At 41.8% G+C, this 20,523-nt stretch overlaps 1 long non-coding RNA gene across 7 annotated transcripts in view; it reads right to left on the bottom strand.

Moving 5' to 3' along the window:
• LOC147149682 (uncharacterized) overlaps nucleotides 1-20,523 on the bottom strand; it is a 268,040-nt gene that overhangs the window by 172,390 nt on the left and 75,127 nt on the right. For all 7 annotated transcript variants that reach the window (XR_015086169.1, XR_015086166.1, XR_015086165.1 and 4 more), the window contains exon 3: nucleotides 7,403-7,652. This is a non-coding gene — a long non-coding RNA (uncharacterized LOC147149682). The remainder of the gene's footprint in view (nucleotides 1-7,402; nucleotides 7,653-20,523) is intronic.

Raw genomic sequence — 20,523 nt, 5'->3', positions numbered from 1 at the left:
AACGGCGAGAGTTGAAACACTCCACTGTGCCATTTCAAACATCTTTACGTCTCAGTCTTTTGTTGTTGGTTGCTTCGTCTGCAGGAAGCCCTGCGTCATTGTCCCCTCCCGTTACCTCAGATGGCGCCGTGCTCGAGAACAGGCATGCAACAGTGCGGCCGCCACTAACCCGCCTGAACTGGTCTGTCAGTCAGAAGAAGCGACGACTCTTCTTTGCAAGACACCGACTGAGAGCTGTCAGTCCCGGCGCGTCTGCTTCACGTTTGGTTCCGATTAATCAGAAAAGCGCTCAGCCGTGCCCAAGACAACAGCGAGGGATTTGATGCAAGCATTTATGTTGGGTTAAAAGAAAACAACATTCAAGCAAAAAAAAAAACAAACAAAAAAAACATGTCATGACAAAATAGTATATAGACAAACTAATTCCTGATCTTTAAAGCTATTGTCCAGCTTTTTTTCAGTTTGCATGTGGATATTTTTAAGTAAACATCCTATGTTTCGAAAAAAAAAAATGATCACAGATTTGGAAATGTGGTTTGTTGTAAGTATTTATTTTAAATTTTTTCTTTTACATTTTTAAGCAAAAAAAAGAAATCATTACACCACAACGTTGTTGACAAACTAATTACCAAAGGTGGGCGCGTCAGTAAATTTTTCCGGTCCGTTATTCGGGCCACCCGTCCATCACCGTTAGTCCATCATTATTTCAAGCCAAACCAAAACTGTCATCGTCAGTCTGTCACTCCGTCATCGTTATTTTAACCGTGTTTCCGTCATCACTGAATTCTAGCTTATCAATGCTATTTTAGTGAGTACATTTCACCGGTCTGCCAGACCGTAATCATCAGCCAGTCACTCCGTCATCGTTACTTTAATTGTGTTTCTGTCATCGCTAAATTAAAGTTCGTCACCACTAGTTTGGGACTGTCAGTAAATGTCACCGGTCCGCCAGTCCGTCATTCTGTCATCATTTTTTTTTTAACCACGATTCAGTCTCTCCTCGGGACTGTTCATATGAGGTGTGACACAATATAGTTTGCTATGAGTTTTACATTTTCACGCAGAATATGATTTTATTTGTCGTTCTCATCACAGGAGGCTACATTGCCACAATTATCACACATTTTAAAATATCTCTTCAAGACCATTAATATGAGGTGTCAATGTTATCTGGTTGATGTAACAGACTTTTTTTTTTTTGTTTTTTTTTCCAAGATGCAAAACGTCTCGACTGGTAGCTGTCAGGCTGAATGGAACCGCTTTGTGTCCAGTTCCGATTCATCAGAAAACTGCTCAGCCGTAGCCGGGCCGACGACGAGAGATTTGACGTGCGTTTACGCTGAGAGTAAAAAAAAAAAAAAAAAAACGCTCACTTCATCGCCTTGTTAATTATGCTCACGGTCTCCTAGGCGAGAAAGTGGGTCAAACAGGAAGCAAGTTCAGTGGGACTAAAGGTGTCAATATGTTTGCTTTGAGACTTTGGTGGTGTTTCTTCTCACTTGTTTGGATTTATAGTGAGACCAGAAAGCACCTGTCTGTCACTCACTAACATTGTTGCATTTTGCAACGCAGTTTCCTCAACGCAAGCTCAACCTTACCCTACAAAATGTAAAATCTAAAGTATAAAGTTAGAGTTCCACATTTTTTTAAATTCCTTTCTTAACTATTCTTTTTGATATTCTGTTTGTAATTCTTTGTCTATTTCTATGTATGTCTCAACGTTTTTTCTTTGATTGTTTTTTTTTTTTGTATTTAAATGCATCCATCTGACTTTGTTTGATGCTGCCCGTTGTTTAATATGAGGTGTGACTCAAGGTAGTGTGTTTTTTGTCATTACGGTGTCATATAATGTCACATTGTTAAAATGATCGCAGATGTGTGAAGTGTGGTTAAATATAGTTGATTGCAAGTTTATTGGTATTTTTTTGACATCCTGCACAGGGGGCAATCAGTTCCAACCTCGTGGTGTCGAGTGCCACTTAGAGTAGGACACAGCGGATGCGACAACTCCAAACTACTAAGGCGAATACGGCCACTGTTGTGTGTACTGTGCGGGTAAGATAGTGTGTTTACTACTTACGCGGCGAGTCATACGAGGTGTCGTCTTGGAATTAATTAAAAGTCAGCAGCGTGAATCGTCAGAACGCTCATTAACGCCGACGCTGCCTGATGTGAATTTTGTTGACAAGCTATCAGCGCGGCGGCATCACTCAGGCACGTCAACACGTACACACACGTACGCGCGAGCGTAGTCAAGCGAGGCCAGATGAAGCCATCCTTCATCTAGTCCCAATGTTACACCCCCCCCCCCTCACAACCAAAGCCCCTCAACCACCCACCCCCACCACCATCACCCTCGTGCTGCGAAACATTAAATTTCTCCTTCAATCTTCTCGCTGTAATTACGCCATATTAATATAATGTAATTGGGCGAGACAGAGCAGTGGGATGCAGTGACACACTTATTGACATTAGCGGGCCGTGTTACATTTCTTTGGCTTCTATTAAAAAGAGAAGCGAAAGAGAGAGAGAGAGAGAGAGAGAGAGAGAGACAGGGAGGTAGCGGGGCCAGGCCTAATTATGGTTTGATTAGTGATCACAACTAGTGATCTTCTATAGGAGTTGTGTTGATTTCTATGGTACAAGGTGGCGGTGTTCATGACTAACCGGCAGAAAGAACCATCAAATTAATTCAATGGCATTGACATTGCACACGCATGTGCCTATGATTGCAGAATACTTTCTTTTTCTTAGTCAAAGGATTCGTTCTCATCAACCTGTTTTTATTTTTTTCGATTGTGTAAGCCGGGTAAAGGTTATCATGTTAAATAAAATAAATAAATGTTTGGCTAAATGTACACTTTCTGAAGGGAATCAGACAGTCACGTCATGAATTTTATTTGGAGTCATTGTGTTTATGCCTCTTGTGCAAGGTGGCGGTCATGAAAAGTCTCTGGGAAAAAGAGCAATGAAGATTGCAGACACGACACGTACATTATGTGCGGAAGTTCCCGTTGACTGTTTTGACTAGATTTTTTTTTCTATTTGTCGTGTTTATTTCTAATGTGCAAAGTGGCGGTTGTCACAAATAACTGACGAGATGAGCATCCACGTGAAACGACGCAAGGTGGGTGTCATCCACCTGTTTTCATTCACATTTTCAACAATTGCAAAAATATACCTGAAAAATTCACCCAAAAGTTTTTACACTTGGAGGTGGTGGATTTTTAAGCGCATCGAGAGAAAGAAAATGCGCATTCTGGCTATGGAAACAGGTTTCGCGATCGATCTTTGACGGGGCCGAAAACCACTTCGCACATTTTGACCGGATATTACGTCACATGCATATATTGTAGTCACAAAAAATAGCGGTGGGCGATGAGTAAGGTATGTTTGGGGGGGACGAAAAAATTGACATTTTTCTGGACTTCATAAACCAAACTAACATTGACATGAGAACCCGCCTGCATTCCCATACAGACGGAGAACGACACGGTGGTCTCCTTATCTCCGACAGCCTCCTTTTCATGATGGCTCGGTAGGCGGAGAATGCTAACACAATTGTGACCAGAGATTTTCCAAACCACGAAAGCTCAATTAGCCGCCTTTATGGTATATTTAGTGCTTAAAAATATTTTAGCGACTGGATTCCACTCTTTGCACCAATTAGCTATTGGCGTCAGAGCTTGGTTCCTCAACCATTAGAATAGAAAGGCTTCACTGCATGATAAACGTTTCATCTGCAGTTGACATAACTTGAGGGTTAAGAAAGAAAGAAGAAGGTGGTGAAAAAGTGCATTTTGAGTCACACGCGGTACTTGACCGTATCGATCATACTAGCGGTGGCGATGGCAATCTCTCAGTTTGAGAAAAAAGCTCTGCTTGCCTGATTGTCTGTTTTCTCGTGAGCACATCTCACAAAGTGATAAGACCTCAATTACCCGACAACGGAGCGCTAACGTGTCCGAGCCAGCCGCCTGTTACTCACAGGAATGAGTCTCGGAATGTCATCTCTCGCTCACATGATGACGAGTGCGCTTCACTGGCTTTACCAGCTGGAGCACCAATGAAATTTGAGTTTCTTCATACCGTTTGTAAAAGGCAATATTTGTGAAAGTATGACAGAAACCATCCGCTGTCAAAGTTAAAGCGATGTTTATTATACGATGGAAATAAAAAAAATATATATATCTATAGAAATAATCCAAACTCCTGTTATAAATTTGTTTCATTTATAGTTGTGGTTTAATATACAGAGTAAACGAACAAAATATTTTAAAAAGGAAAAATAAAATTACGACAATTTTTTTTTTTTTTCATAGATTTTTTAGGCACCGTGTGGCAAGTTGTGAAAAATTTGCCACAGCAACCAAATCCAATGGTCGACACGAAAATGGGTGGAACCGCCGCAGCAAGAAATTCAGGAATCCATTGACCAAAATTAAGAGAAAGTTGGCAAATTCCCAGGCCAATACTTTGACCAACTCCAAATACAGAATTGGCCTCAATGAGACCAAATCAGAAGCACATATTCAAAACAGATGCGGTAAATTCACATAGCTTTTCTGCCTATGCCGTCTAATATGTGTGGAATGTGGTGTCGCAATCGCCATGTAAAAGGGCCCATTCTAGAAAAAAACTTTTCCCCATGGACCAGTCTGGGCCCATCAATGTGAAATTTAGTGAACATGTCCATCATAACAGGGCACGCAAAAAGTCTCAAAGAACTAAAGTTAACTGGAAGTCCATTTGCCAATTTAAATAAGTCATTATTAAAGCATTGTACTTTTACTCAGTGTACCCCGCTGAAGGCCACCTCACGCGGACCCCTGTTTTCATCAGCGCGAATAATTGAACAAATGGCCGGTCCACCCAAACACACCTTTGAACAACCTGCACGGCAGCACGATGCCCACCGCCCAGGGGTTATTTTGCTGTTTGTCGACAGCGACAACCCGGAGAAAGGGGTCCAAGCCCTGCACCGTGGGATCGTTACTCCGATGGACAAAGCCTCCATTATAAATAGGCTCATTGAGCTCTCGCGCGGTGCAGTCCTTTGTTGTCCAGACCTGCGCCTATTTGTCACATCGATCATTACACGTGTGGCCAGCGAGCTGCCGGTGGGGAACCGAGCGAGCGCGATAGGCGCTTTGCAGGAATTGGAAAACGCTTATTGACTTATCAGAGACATCTAAAACATGTATACGTTTATAGGACACGCGCGTGTGCTCTTAATGCGAAATCGTTCAAAACATAGCGTCGGGAGGATGGCAAAAGTTGTGACAACAAAGGCGTGCGTGCTCTTGAGGCAAAATCATTTAAAACATAGCGTCGGGAGTTCGGCAACACTTGTGGCAACACAGGCTAATTAGCATTCTATATAATTACTCACCAGCTAAAATATTCGGTTGACCTTCTCAGTCTAATGACATCCAATAGGAGATGTAAAAACAAAAAAAGTCGACTTGGTTAAAATTTCCTTGGAGGAGTTCAGGGATGACTGTTGGAAATCAACATCCCTGAAAATGTGGTATCTTGGAACAGAAATGGCCGCCTACAGGGCCGTTTAGGTGAATTCCTTTCGTCAACGACTTCCACCAAATATGAGCCCCAATCGGAAGCAGGTACTCCCCAAAAGTGACTCAACAGATCTTGGTGTTGTTCGAAAAAAAAAAAATCAGCTCATGACACCAGTTTTATCAACTGAAATGAAATTTATGTATCATTAATGTATCATAAACAGGAAGCAGGAAAAGACACAAAGAGCCATGACCAAAATTGATCTGAATGTCAGACGTTATGGTTTGAAGCAGTCCTTTTTGGTTGCATTCCAGGGATCAAATTCCTACTTAGGAATTCTTCCAAAATGAGCACCAGTCAGTCACAATCGGGAATTCCAGAATTCGCAGCCAAAGTGTGAAGCTTATGGCATTAAGTTTGATGAACATTTGGAGGATTCGCCTCAACGGTGGCCTAGTCACACGTTCATTACATTATCCAACCGACTGTTGCCTATTTTACATCGTAAAATACATTACATTTGTGAGATATTTGGTGTTTTTTGTTTTTTTTCCTGCAGTTGCCTGATTTCAAAGGAGTTGTTGACTTTTTCAAAGTGTGAGAGTTCATCGATTCCTTAAAGCAAGCGCAATTGGAGACTCGTAATGATGAATAAGCTCACCAGTGATATGTCAGTTGCAGCCTGCAGCGGTAATTAACGCACATCACCACAATAAAAAAAAAAAAAAATTTTTAAAAAAAGCAGTAAATTTGGAATATATACTTTTCATTCTGCCCCCGTCGCTCTGCATGTGTGCGTGTGTGTCTGTGTCGGCCAGGGCCGGAACTTCACAGATGTGCTCCACGGGGCTCAGCATTGTTACGCCGCAGTCAGCAAGTTTCCCAGCACTGAGCATATGTGAGCGCTAGGCCTGGAACAGATCCACGAGGTAGAACCCAGGAAGCATTGCTGACCCCGGACAAAACAGCAAGTTTGTGTGTGCGTGCGTGTGTGCGTGTGCAGGGGCGTCCATTTTGAGCGGATTCAAGTGCGGCGGTAAAACCTTAATTAATGACTCCACGCCTATTGACAGAATGGCCGTGTTGCCATCGTCCACATATCACGCAAACGTTCAATGCGAGCATCGTGCCAGATGACATTATATCGAGCCGTAACGCTTTACGACAAACTTTAAAATAAATGCGTGTTTGGCTTGAAAAAGCAACGTCATGGACAGAGGCCGTAAAAGTGAACAAGTGACAGACGAAACATCAGCACTAATTGGAAAAAAAAATGATATTAAGGCTATAAACTAGGTGATGATCTACTAGTGGCCATGCTGCTCAGTAATCGTACGCACAATGGGCGACCAAAAAAGGAATAGTGGGGTGAAATGATATCAAAAGTAAAATTACAGGGGAATGAAGTCATCATTTTTGCAGGAAAAAAAGCTGTAATCATGTAAGAAAATCTCCAAATTTTAAAACTGTTTTTTTCCCTCAAACATTACATACCCCAGAATCATACTTTTTTTTTTCCTTTTCAGTGTTAGGTGGCCCGATAATACTTCTTATCTACAAAATGGGTGCCATAAAAATGTAAACAAAAGAGTGAAAAGTTCAAATCTTAATTGCTTGTGTGTAATATGACAACTTTATAAAACAAATACAGAATTTTTTTTTTTTTGTAATTTGAATTATTCATGTTAAATAAAAATGTTATTCTAGAAACATTGCACATTAAACTTTTTTTTTCTTGGAACTCCAAAATGTTATTATTGAATACCTGTCAAGTTGTACGCTTTCGGCATAATTCGAACAGGTGCAAACACCTTTACAAACATGTACGTCGTACATAGCGAATCTATACGGCCAATGTCAATTTTATCAGTGTTATTCGTACCTGTTTTTGTCGCATAATCGCAGTCGGGAAATGCAGGGGAGATCTGTACCCAAGGCCGGAGTTCCCTCCCGGATCGCGGCTGTCGCACGTCGTCGAAAAGGGGCAGCCAGAGCTGGGCATCGTCCCTCCGTCCCCCAAGTTTCCGTCCTGCGTATTTAATCGATCCATGTTGTCCCAGTCGGTCGGAGTCAGCCGACCGGCGTCGAGAACGGACTTAACCGATACCACATCACACGCAGGTGGTGCACTCCTGACACATGGTCGAGAAAGGGAAAAAAAAAAAAAAAAAAAAAAAAAATCCAATCAAGTTGACAGCAAACATTCAAAAATAATGCGTAATGTATAAGATTATATACAGATGACAGCTTTTGTAAGATTCAGTACACAGGTATGTTATTTTAAAAATACATATACCGGTAATTGTATTCTGATGAGATTACAACTATTTTTTTTTTTCGCAATGAAATCTGATATTTTTTCTCTAATTTTACACTTTACTTTCTTTAAAATTATTAAATGTTTTTTTTTTCCCCTACATTTTTTGGTGGAACAAAATTTGACCCTCTTCCCTAAAAATTGGTCTTTTGTTGAAAAAATATGATTTAAAATACTTGCAAAACTTTTGTGACATTTTTTCTTTTAAAAAAAAGTTGTTTTTTTAGGACTTTTCTGCTATAAATATGACTTGAGGGGATCTGTTTTTAAACAATGACAATGATTTGAATTGAAAACGATTTCCTTTACTCAAAAAAGTTTTTTTTTTCCTTAAAAAAAGATATTCTCAAAACATTTTTTTTGTCATTTTTTTATTTTTTTTATTGATAAAAAGGTTTTTTTATGTAGATTTTTTTTTTTTTGCACAAAATATGAGAAATATTGCTTTTTTCTCTTGCAAAATTAGACATTTTTTTTCTCTAAGACTATGCAAACCTCTTCATAGCGATGCTACACTTCCTGCTGCCCTGCAGCCGTATCACATTAGCATTTCAATAAACTCTGTGCTCGGTGCTGGCAATAAAAAAATCCTGCTGACCTTTAAAGGCAGGCAAGCCTGTCATATAATTTAACCTCAAGACTGTAGCGCAAGTGGGAGCAGCATCGCAGTGCGGTGCAGCGCTCATTACAGGCCGCTCTGACAGAGCGACTCTCCTCAAAGCAATGCTAGCCTGTGGCGACAGGACCAGCTCACCGTTACCCAAGAATACTTTAATCAGCACTGATTCGCTGAAATTCGTCAGTCAAATTGAGGACTCAAAACGCAAGTTGGGTCGCTCATGTGAAGATTTCTTTAAAGCGGAAGTCAACCCAAACATATTTTTTTACAGAATGTTATATGCAGGCCTATTAGTTGAAACACGACATTCTGACTAACATTGCATTTGTGGAATTTAAGAAATCCCCCCTTTTTTAGCTAACTCAGGAAGTGGCAATTTTGTCACTTCTGTCGACTGAAGATGACATTGAAGTTGCTCGGCGCTCGGATAACAACTAATCAGAAAAGCTTCAGAAAAGAGGCGACCTGTGATTGGTCGTCACCTGAGCCCTGAGCAACTGTGATGTCATTTTCAGTCGACAGGAGAGACAAAATGGCCGACCCCTGAGATGGCTAAAAGCGAGTGCATTTTGCTGCTTAACTCATATTCCACAATCGCAATATTAGTCAGAATGCCTTGTTTCAACCAGTGGGCCTGCATAGAACATATTCTGGAAATATGTTTCGGTTTCCTTGCCCTTTAAGATGATAATCAAACTCTGACACCAGGCTCCTCCCATGTTTGACAACATAGGCAAAACAATCTGAACATTTTTGCATGGGCCATCTGTCTAGGATTACTGCTTCCAATTGTGGCTCATTTAAAGGAATTTGAAGACGCCCGAAATATTGCAAACCAATATGCCCAATTTACTGTTCAATTTCAGGCATGGCTCCTTGAGACTTTTCACTGCCCTTTATTTTGTTGGATGTGTCCACCTAACTTCATGTCCATCCATACAACTTGTGTCCAGGTCATTTTTTTTTTTTCTATTGTCCTAGAAGTCCGTCGAAAATACCTGTTAGACAAAATACCTTCTAGTCGCCTGCCAGCCTAAACACAGAAACAAAAGACAGAAAGTTCGAGCCAAGGTCAGTGTAAAGAGGTCGTATTGGGTGTTTGTATTGGATTGTGCCCTGTCAGGTACTGATGAGCCCCACCGGGCTTTGTAAATCAAGCTCTCCGGCCCACTGTGAACACATCGTCCATCAGTGCAACTTCAGCTCGCCCTCGCGTTGTGCAAATTGATCACCTCGTACAAACATTGTCGCAGTTATTTCCGAACTATTTTTGGACACGGGGAAGCCAACGCAAACATGCAGCATAAATAAGATAGACAACACGCACACACGCACACACGCCTAACCCAAAAGTGATGCGTGGCCTTTGGGTGCGCCAATTGCATATTTTTGACAGAACAATTAGCATCCTGCAGACAGGCTAACCTTTAACACAATACATCACCTTCATTATTCCCGACCTTCCATATGTTGTTGTGTGTGTGTGTGTGTGTGTGTGTGCGTGTATGTGTCTGTGTTGACGTGTTAAGCTCATCCCCTCAACACCCCCAAGGAGTTTGGCGAGCGTTTAATGTAGTGAAACAGGTGCAGCCAGACAGAAAGGCCAGCACCGTCTCAGCGGCGCACTCTGACCCCACGAGCCAGCAGCTTTGTGGGCAGAGGCACAAATTGCTCTTGCCCAAACTAAAAGAAAAGCAATGCTGACAGATGCAGCGATTCGCTGATTATTTCTATTCACATTATTTCCTATGGGGAAATTCGGCTGTCTTTGAAGCGGGGATTTTCAACTGGTAAACTGTTAAGGTAGTAAAAAAAATAAATAAATGAACCTATAAGGCATCTTTGGAGTGCAACATTTTCAGATTAGAAATGGCGCACAATGAGCTGCTTTGCGTAGGGAAAATTAGTTGCCAAACATGGCACATTGGCTACGTTTACATGGACACATCTATTCGGATTATATGCCAAATCGGAATAAAAATATTTCATGTACACACCCCCTTCGGAATATTCTGACTCAATCAAGCCCATTCCGATCAGGATCTTATTGTGAACAAGGGAGGTAGCGTATTTTCCGGACAATAAGACGCTATTTTTTCCCTAGATTTTGAACTATGCGGCTTATATAAAGGTTATTTTGTGTTAGGGGCGCTCTAACCAGAATTAGAATCAAAACTAAGAAAAAAATGATTGCAAAGAAGAATATGCAACTTTTTCTTGAGCAGATAGAACACGGACGACAAATTACAAACAGTTAATTACTTTCAAATCCTCGCCCCCTCATCATGGTACCTATTATGTATTGATGACACCATTAACGGGGCGCGATTGCAGTTGGAGGGGTTCAACAGGTGAGGGCGCTATGCAGTAGGTTATGCATGAGGTGGTATGCAGAAGCAGAGCAATAAATGGCGGAAGGTGGTAACCGACAAACTGGAGTGTGTTCAGTTATCTCATGGCACACACTCACGTGCCACGGGGCGCTGGTTGGGAATCACTGGTGTGGGTGTACAGTAGTGGAGTGTACGGTAATGTTCCAGACAATGTAGTACAGTGGCTGGACTCCACTTAAAAGTGGCTGTGGATCTTGGTCTAGCCTAAACTCCAGGTCATGGGAGGACTGTTTTGAGAAAAACAAAATCAGTGCTAGTCATCAGCATGGAGATCCCACAAAAAAAAAACAAAAAAAAAAAACAGTTTACATAATTCTTAATAAAAATGAGAAGACTGAATACCATTGCGTTTAGCTTTTAACTTAAGGCTTTCTCCTCCATTTCAAAAGTTTAAGGTAGTGTAGTTGGTAAAGTTGAATATAAAAAGTCTTGGAAAGGGAACTTTCTTCGCATGTGGGAGGTCCCTGCAAGCTCTGTGATGAGATTTACATGCAGTGCAGCCAAGCATTTTATCGCATACAATTTATCAGCGATATAAAAATGTACTTTAAGTAGATTTGCGGGCCGTTTCGATCTCAAGCAACCAACTTTATCGCGGCCAAAGCAGAACTACTTAGCGCGTATCCGCTGCCAGGCCGCCTCGGCGCAGTAAGGCGGAACCACCCAGACATGAAATGTCATAAAGTCATTTATGCTATTTCTCTCTTAAAGTGAACATGTAATAAAATACAGACGTAAATACAGGCGGGGGCCCCCGATAAATCCGGGGGCCCGTGAAGTTGTCCCCCATTTTTGTGTATTTAATTTCACACGTATTTGCACAAGGTAATTACATGTGACTTATCTTCTACAGGTAAATATCAAGCGCCAACATGACCCGGGAACTTATTCTCCTCATGCTATTCATGTCCCCCCCCCCTTCCTCTCCCCACCAAAAAATCCCAAGGGTGATTTCATTAAATTCGTCAGCTTTTTGGAGGGGCACAGCACAATTTTTTGGCCTTGAAACCTGCCACCTAAAGTGGGTCATTGCCCTCAAGACAACTCATGCACATAATGCTTTTATCGATAGCAGCTCCATGATGACGATCTGATTTTATGACTATGACCACTAAAATATGCAATTTCGCTATGATTAAATGAACTTCATACAGTGAGACCCAGCTCATTACTTGGTGATATGACCCGTGGCCTTAGTGTTTGCCTTCACTCGGAAGGTTGCTTCAAGCTGTATGACAACAACAAGTGAAGGGGAAAAGCCAGAATGAACTTAGGCAAGGAAGGCAAGGGGGGGTAGGTGGGTAAGATAGGTGAACTAGAATACATGGGCAGGCAACTATGATACGGGGAGTAAGGTATGGTACAGTGAGTAGCTCTTGGCATGAGTGAGGGAGAGAAATAGGATATTTAGGTAGGCAAGTACGATAGCTGGGAATGGTAGGGTAGGCTGAGTGGCTAAGCGGTATGTAGGAAGGGAGGGAGGGAGGTTTGGTAAGAAAGGGTAGGTCGCTACATAGGTAGGTCCTTGGGGAAAGGTGAGTAGACAAAGTACACTATGCAGTATGTAGTTAGAGAAGGTACGCAGTTAAGGTAAGCTAGGGTAGAGATGATGGGTTAAATACCCCCGGTAGGTCGGTTGGTAGATACAGCAACTATGCCCTGTTAAAAGCTGAAGTGGAAAGAACCTCAGTGGTTGTCTTACAAAGCGATCAGCACCTTTAACGATCCGTATAAAAAATGCAACAGCGGCCCGGCGGAGGAATGCGTTTGCAACGGAGGCCAGGTGGAGAGACGCTACACCGAGCGATGCCTTTTAGACGGCAGGAGAGAGAACAGAGACAGGCAGCGGGGGAAGCCGCGGGAGCTCCCGACCTGCCCCGCTGAGAATGATATGTACTCCACTACAGAGGTGGAGACGCACATCCAGCGACTACTACAATATTTATCACGGAGGTTCTAGTCGTTGTAGACACAAACATGTTATTATGGATCAAATACCATTCGTCGCTTCAGGTTATGGGCACTGGTTGGGCAAATAACTTGTGTTATCAGGGTAATCCAACCCACTATCCATCCAAACGTGCATCCCAAAAGGATGTTTTAAGGGTCGGCTTTGTGTTGCTAATCATCCCACGGGTGTAGCGTATAACAAGTCCACAGCAAATCGAAGAGAACAGCTAAAAAAATAAATACAATTGGAAATCCCCTTTGTGCAAGGTTTATTCCCGCTTTTATTCACCACTTGTGGGTATTGATGTTGTAGGTAATTGGGGCAGCTACGGTTGTTTAGCTAACGTGAGTAGGCAACGTAGGTGGGTAAATAACGGGTAACGCACGTAAAGTAACTGGGTAGGTATGTTGGTAAGCGGGTCGGTGGTTAAACGGTAAGTAGGTAGTGAGGGTAGGGTTGATAAACTGGCTAAGGAAGTTAGGGTGGGTTAAGTTGGCTAGTAGAATAAGGGTGGGATAGGCAATTTAGGCAGGTTAGCAAGATCGGATACAAGGGTCTGTGAATGTAAAGGTGTGCACGTATGTAAGGCAGGCAGGCAGGAGGTTTCTAGGGGAGAGCAGAACCTTGCGAATGAAATGTTTCACCTGGTGTCACAAATCACAAACAGCTTTACTATTTAAGCACCGTATTACCAATATAAACCACTAAACCTGTCACCCGATATAAAAAAAAGGTATTTCGCGGTTGACGTCACATATCATCATCATCATCGCCGCCGTATCATAATTCAGAGCATGGGAGCAGGTATGTTTGTGTCTGTGTGTGAAGGGAGCGTTAAGATACCGCTAAACTGCAAAGTCTGACTTCATAAGCTTAATTCGTCCTCTTTTTTCACTCGTTATAACACACACTGAGTCGTGTGGATATGCATTGAAAATTTTGCTTTGAAGCTAGGCCGCACAGTGGAGTGTGCTGCACGATTTTAAGATTTTAGATGTGGACCCCAAGTGCTCCAGCTTCCTTCTGCGTTCCATCTATTTATTTCATTAATTATTTATTTATTTGTCCTTTCTTTTTCCATTTTTAAAGGCATATTGTGGCGGTAATAATTACAAAAATCCATTCTTCAAAAATAACTGTTGTCGGTTATCTACAGCACTGTATGCGATATAAAAAACAAAAGATGGAGCACAGTGCAAGCAGGCAGCTAATAGACTATCAAAAAGCCAAAGTAATTGTTGCCTTGCCTAATGACGCCATTGTGTGTGTACCAATGTGAAGTGAGGAGAATGGAAAAGCATGAAAGGATACGTGATCGGCATTGTCATTGCGCGAAGAAAAACCAAAGGCCTCCTACACTCTGCTGCCGCTCCGCCTAATGTGGGAACAAAGAACACAATAGAAAAGTCGACATAAGAGGCTGTCAAACATCAGAATCACAAGGATGTACAGCTTACCACCTTAAACAAAATACTACATTTATTGGAAAATATGTCAATAGCAATACGGTAGGAAGGTAAGTGAGGTATTGTGAGGTAAGGCACAAGTAGGTAGTTAGGAACAGTTGCTAAGGTAGATATGTAGTTATGTACGGTAGCGTAGGATTGAATTGACTGCTTGAGAACGGAGAGCAATGCAGCAAAATTTTTTTTTTTTTTGCCACGACCAGAAATACGACTGAGCCGTACGAATCTCCATGTCCACTGTGTGTATTACGGTTTGTATTTTCCTGCTGCCGCCTGAAATAGTACACGCACACAGACACATGAACACGTTTATCCCATAATAGGGGGCGGGGAAGGGGGTTGTCAAAGCAGCTTTGTGGCCCCGGCCAAGATAGACCCCTCGTCATGTCTGATAAGGCAGCTAGCTGGGTGAGGGTACGAGGGGCTATCGCATTAACCTGTGTGCATGTGTCCGCGGTCGCCATGTTGCAGCAGCAAAGTCGCGGAGGCCGAAGAATAAACAGGCTGACAAAACGCGCTGGTGTGTATACAGTACATGGACAACATTAGCGGCGTGCTACAAGCTGTCCGCTGTCAAACTGTAGCAGGCAACATCACCATCTGCTGTATTTGTCTGAGCAACTTAATTCAAGGTTGTCTGTTGCCTTTCAAACCATTTAGTTCATTTTTAGCGGCTTATTTCTAGTCGTTCTGTTTTTCTATTTCTAATAGAATTTCTAATTTCTATTGTGCCACAAGGCGGCGAGTAACTGGTGAGAGGAGCAAATCGAATTGATTACCGCACATGAAAGCTATATCGATAGCTGTAGCTCTCCGAACAGGATACGTATATTGTTTTACTTTGTGGATTATTTCTATGATTTAAGATTGACTGACCTTCAGTCCAGGATATTTCCCACCTCTAAACGTTCCACTTTAAAAGAGGAAGAATCATCTTTTATTCGTCATGTACGCGCATGACGACTTGGGTCACAGCTGCTCGTGATGCCGCACTAGGCAAGTTAGAGAAAATTGATGGTTTATTTATTTGTTTATTTATAGTTGTATTTGTTTCTACGCGCAAGGTGGCGTTTATCATTAATAGCTGGTAAGGAATGTTTGCCTTGTGACACCTGACTAATATGTGAGCCAAAGTAAAGAACATTTACCAATCTTGAGTAGAGGACTCACTCGTCAAATACAATGAATTTAAGGCGGGCTCAAGTACGGTTTTAAATATTTACGGGATGGCTCAAACTTGGTAGCGTTTTTACTGTCAAAAGTCCAGCAAAGTTTGGATCTTTTTTGTCAGTTTCACTTTTGTGTTTACCCACGTCGCCCATAGTTTGACCTTTACGGGCTATCTGTGTGGATCGATAAGTTGCATGCTGTCTAAACGTGTCCTTTTTATTTTTTTGAAGTATTCCCCATATCAACATGCATGAGGACGGTAAAATGATGTTCAAACATACCACTCCCCACACACCCACATAGAGACCCATTTTTCTGCTGCCTCTTCTCCTTGAGCCCTGTCCATCCTACATATGTCGCAAACTCAAATTACCTTTATTTACAAAGCGCTTTCACAACATCCACACAAATAATGAATGAAATGAAATAATGTTTTCTCCATATTTGTTCTAAAAGCCAAAATGAAAAAAACAAAACAAAAAAACAAAAAAAACAATGATTTATGTCTGCTTCTTCAACGGACTCAAAAAGGATTTCATCATATCTGCATCTCATCCTGAGCGCTTCGGTCCTCTTTCCCACATCAAAACACAAAAATCACATGTGACATTTCATCACCAGAATACACGTAAATTAATGTAGGAATGATATTGCCAAACACAAATTACCCCCGCCTCCACTTCCACGTTGACATTATTGTAATAACGCTTTAGTGTTTTCAGAAAATAAAATTGGGAGCACTGGAAGCTAACGCTAATCCCAGCCAACTGCAGCTCATTTTGGCTTTGACATGATTGCACTTCACTTGCCACTTCAAAGTGGTCATTTTGCTGGGCAACTTCGTACAGCCTAGCTGCCAAGTCATAGCATGGCAAACACCGGGGTGGGGTTGCGTATTACTATAAGTACTCCTGCTATTTTCTAACGGAGGGGCAGAAGTTAAGAACGGTCCGATCACAGAGAATATTTACTGAGTTGTTTAATTTCACACACGATGGCTTGCTATGCACTCCAGACACACTGTTTACTATTTTTTTAATCGGACAGTTTTATCTATTTGATATCCTGTTTATGGTTACATTTCATGTGAACTGTCAGTGTAATGACTTTCTTACGGAAACGCTCTCTTCATCAGGGTCAGTCAGTTACGGTATATGCATGATCCTTTGAACAGTTGTGTCTTGTTTGTCCTCCAAATCTGCATATAGGTCCAGACAACACAAACAAGTGCATATGTCTTTGTTTGAAACAAAGCGCTGTGCCGTATTGATTATTTGCCTTTGCCAAACAGCAGCTCCAACGCGCCTTATCCATATTTATCACCAAAACAAGCACCTCCACGGGTTTGTTTTTTGGTTCTTTTTTTACTCGTGGCCACACAAGTGCAGATTGTTATGCATGGAGTGACGCAACCTGCAGGCGCTGCTCAGATGCTTATCGCAGCGGCGCTCTCATCTGATGGCGACGCGTTGCTCGGACAAAAGGTGGACCCTCCTAGACGGCGCTCATATCTGCTCTTTAACAATTCCATCAGCGGCGGATAAGCCGGCCCACAATAAAAGGAGCCATGAAAATACATGGAGGGATCTAGCTAGCTAGCGGGGACGACAGATAGCGCAGGCGACGCTTGAATCATCAAAATGTGCTTTAAAAAAAAAAAAAAGATAGATCGCATGTAAAATGCGATAATACAAGCTAGCAAATGTCAACCCAAAATCTGCTAAAACGTGAGGTGGTTGCTAAGGGAATAGAAATGTCTGAACAATGAGTGTCTGCATTGTACCGTTTCATATTGCAATGTATCGTATCATGTCATGTCATGCCACTAACTTGTATCGAAGTGTATCGTTTTGTATCACGTCGCATCATATCAGCTCAAAGTGTATCACATCGGAGCGTATCATGTCACGTTACACCGAATCATTTTGATGGTGTCCATCAATCATGTATTTACAGGTCGCCCCAATCCAGCACCCCAAGCACAACACACACTACTGCTGCTCAGCCTCCAAAACTGATTGGCTCTCAAGATCATTAGGCTGAAAGGGAAGGTGGCAAATACTGTGAGATGCCATCGCGTTCCTTTTTTTTATCATCCCAAGTTGCAAAGTTCTCAAAGACCTGCAGCCCATTTGCAGAAGGGTAGAGCAAGAGAGAAACAGAGTGAGCGAGGGACTACTTTGCATGCCGCCAAGTGACGATGGCGTCCCTGAGGGGGAGAACGCATTGGTGAGTGGGGAAGGCTTTCTATGCAGGGGGGGGGAGAACTCTCCTCCAGGTTGCACTGGCACACACACACACACACACACACACACACGCTCTTCCATGCCTCCCCTCATCCTCACCCCAACCTTTCTAACGGTACGCCGATGTCCGCGGGGATTTATGAACCTCACCTCGGCATCTGTTAGAGGTTGGGGGCGTCATCTGCGTGTCGCTTTCATGAACGTCATGTATCACTCTGTCTGAGAATTGTCAACAGTCGCGCACGATTCGATATGACGAGATGAGATGCGATGCGATACACAACAGTACGAGCCGACATGATGCATCACTATGAAAGAAAGTGGTGTACAAGGTATGTGATCCAATGCAATACCATACGATGTGATTACAATATGATGGTACGTAATACTATGCTATACTATCTGATGTGGTCTACTCTACAATAAATGAATTGAGAGGATTGAATGCTATTCAATACAATCTGATAGAGTATACGATACCATATTAAGTGACACAATATACTGTGCCATTTGATATGATACAATATAGTGCGACACAGTGCGATACAGTACCACAAACTTGGATATAATGCAGTACAAAATGTCATTCGATATGATGTGACATCGATATGATGAGATGCAATACAATCCAATACCAATACGATACTAGACAATATAAAGCAATGCAAAATGAGTGAGTATGATCCGGTTTAATCTAATATGCGATACAATGCAATTTGTGGCAACATTTATGTTCTACGAGCCAATAGTGTAAAATAACACAAAATGCAACACAATATTACTATATAATAATATACGTACATGGGATTGTAATACAACACAATGTGATGCAGTTGGATACCAAGGGCTTTGATGTAAGAGTAAAACAAATGGCACAATTTGATATGCATACATATGTCGTGATCCAATATGATACAGTTTGGTGTACAATACTATATGAAGTACCACGCTAAGACTTATTCATCCATTAGAATACGGTTCAATAGGAAAAGATGCAATACGAAAAAAGAGGAAAAAAGCTCTTCAACGGTGGTCCAACCGTAAAATTGGAGTTAGCCCTTGAATTCCTCCAATAAATTGTGTACCTGCACCCCCGAGGTGTAATAACTAAGCGGCTTCATTGCTTCATTGTGGAGGAGCTCCTCCATCCGAAATGACAAGTAAATTACGCCTTGTGCAGTCCACTTTGTAGGAATTTAATTTATTTGTTTTTGTCAAAACACAATCTGCTAGTGAGGTCATATGATGCAGCATGACACAGTATGAAAGAATATAATCCCATATGATGTGAGATGGTATAATATCGTATAAAATACGATGGTACAGATTATGCTAAATGACACGATATGATGTCAAAAACAACGTGACAAAAACGTGGTGGATCATGATACGGTGTAATACGGTGCGATACAACACACATGGGCAACCGGTTTGAAATAAGAGCCACGGCCAGGGTGTTTGTAGCAGAAGATGCAGTTGCTTTGGAGGTTTTATTGCATCGAGGAAGGGAGAGCAGCACTAATTCCCAGCAGCCACCAGAAGCATCAAGCAAAGAGAGACAGAGGGTGAGATAGGGTGAGTAAGCGAGGACGGCTGACACAACAGAATTTCGGGGGGCTTCTTGAAGAAAACATGAGCTAAAGGGGAGGAAGAAGACGTCAGCCAAAAGCAATTTCTTACTCAACTTTACAGCAGCTTACGAAACCCGGTGAAAGCGCCTCATCAAACAGGCTAGCCAAACATGCGTCCACTCATTTAAAAGCATTACAATATTTAACTGAGGTGGATCTGTCAAAACAAGCCACTGCCGATACCGGCCTGTTTCTTCTCTTAGTCAATGGTTTGAAGAACACCATTGTTTTTATGTTTGGAGTCATACTTCATGACAACAGATGGCAAATTTGATAATAGAGGTCCGTATCAACCGTATCCAAGGCAATACACCGTACGGTGTGATGCGATGCGATACCTAGTGATATGAAAGAATACGATAGGGTTCAACACGATTTGATTCAATATACAATATGAGGTATGAACCAGAACAATTCAATGCAATACAATACGCAATTATATTATGAAATGATATGATACGATACACACTACAATGCAATACCGTAAGATACTATAAGGCGTAGTCTGATATAGTACTAAACGTTATCAAGCAACAAAATCCCAGATGATAAAATATGATATGATACATTGCAATACAATAAGACAAAATTAGATAAAACACGACCCCATCCCACATCACGTGACATGATATACGATACAGTATGTGATATCGCGTGATAGAATAACAAACAATATGAGACAGTTGACACAATGTGACAAAATGTCATACAAAATGGTGCGATGAAATACCTTACAATATGACTAGATACAACTTTTGTCTTTAAATTTTGAATACAACATGACAATACAATGTATTACAAAACAGTGATACGATTCGGCACTGCCTGATATTCGATACGATGCGGCATTATACACGGGGCCATGAGAGTATGTTCTAATATGAAGCTATGTTATGCAATGCAATATGATGTATTATAGGATATATAGGACGGTGTGTTTTTTTTTTTTTTTTCTTATCACAGTCGATGTCTAGGCACAGAAAATAAAAGTAAGTGCGGGGATGGAGAAGGACAAGCTGCACTCTTTTCACTCCACTTGAGAGAGAGAAGTAGCTCAAGAAGAAGAAAAAGTGAATTTGTCTTGGCGGGAACACAAGATGTCCAGCGATGTGTCAGAGATGGATTTTTTTCCTGTTGGATGGAACAATGTGGTGTGTTCCTGACAGTAAACGCAGTCATCCTTCAGGAGACTCCGTTGCACAGACGACTC

The sequence above is a fragment of the Filicampus tigris genome, chromosome 3, assembly GCF_054856515.1.
Source record: "Filicampus tigris isolate MCC_2025a chromosome 3, RoL_Ftig_1.0, whole genome shotgun sequence".
NCBI lineage: Eukaryota > Metazoa > Chordata > Actinopteri > Syngnathiformes > Syngnathidae > Filicampus > Filicampus tigris.
Note: the sequence above shows the minus strand (reverse complement) of the source record. Positions and strands in the feature narration are given on the sequence as shown.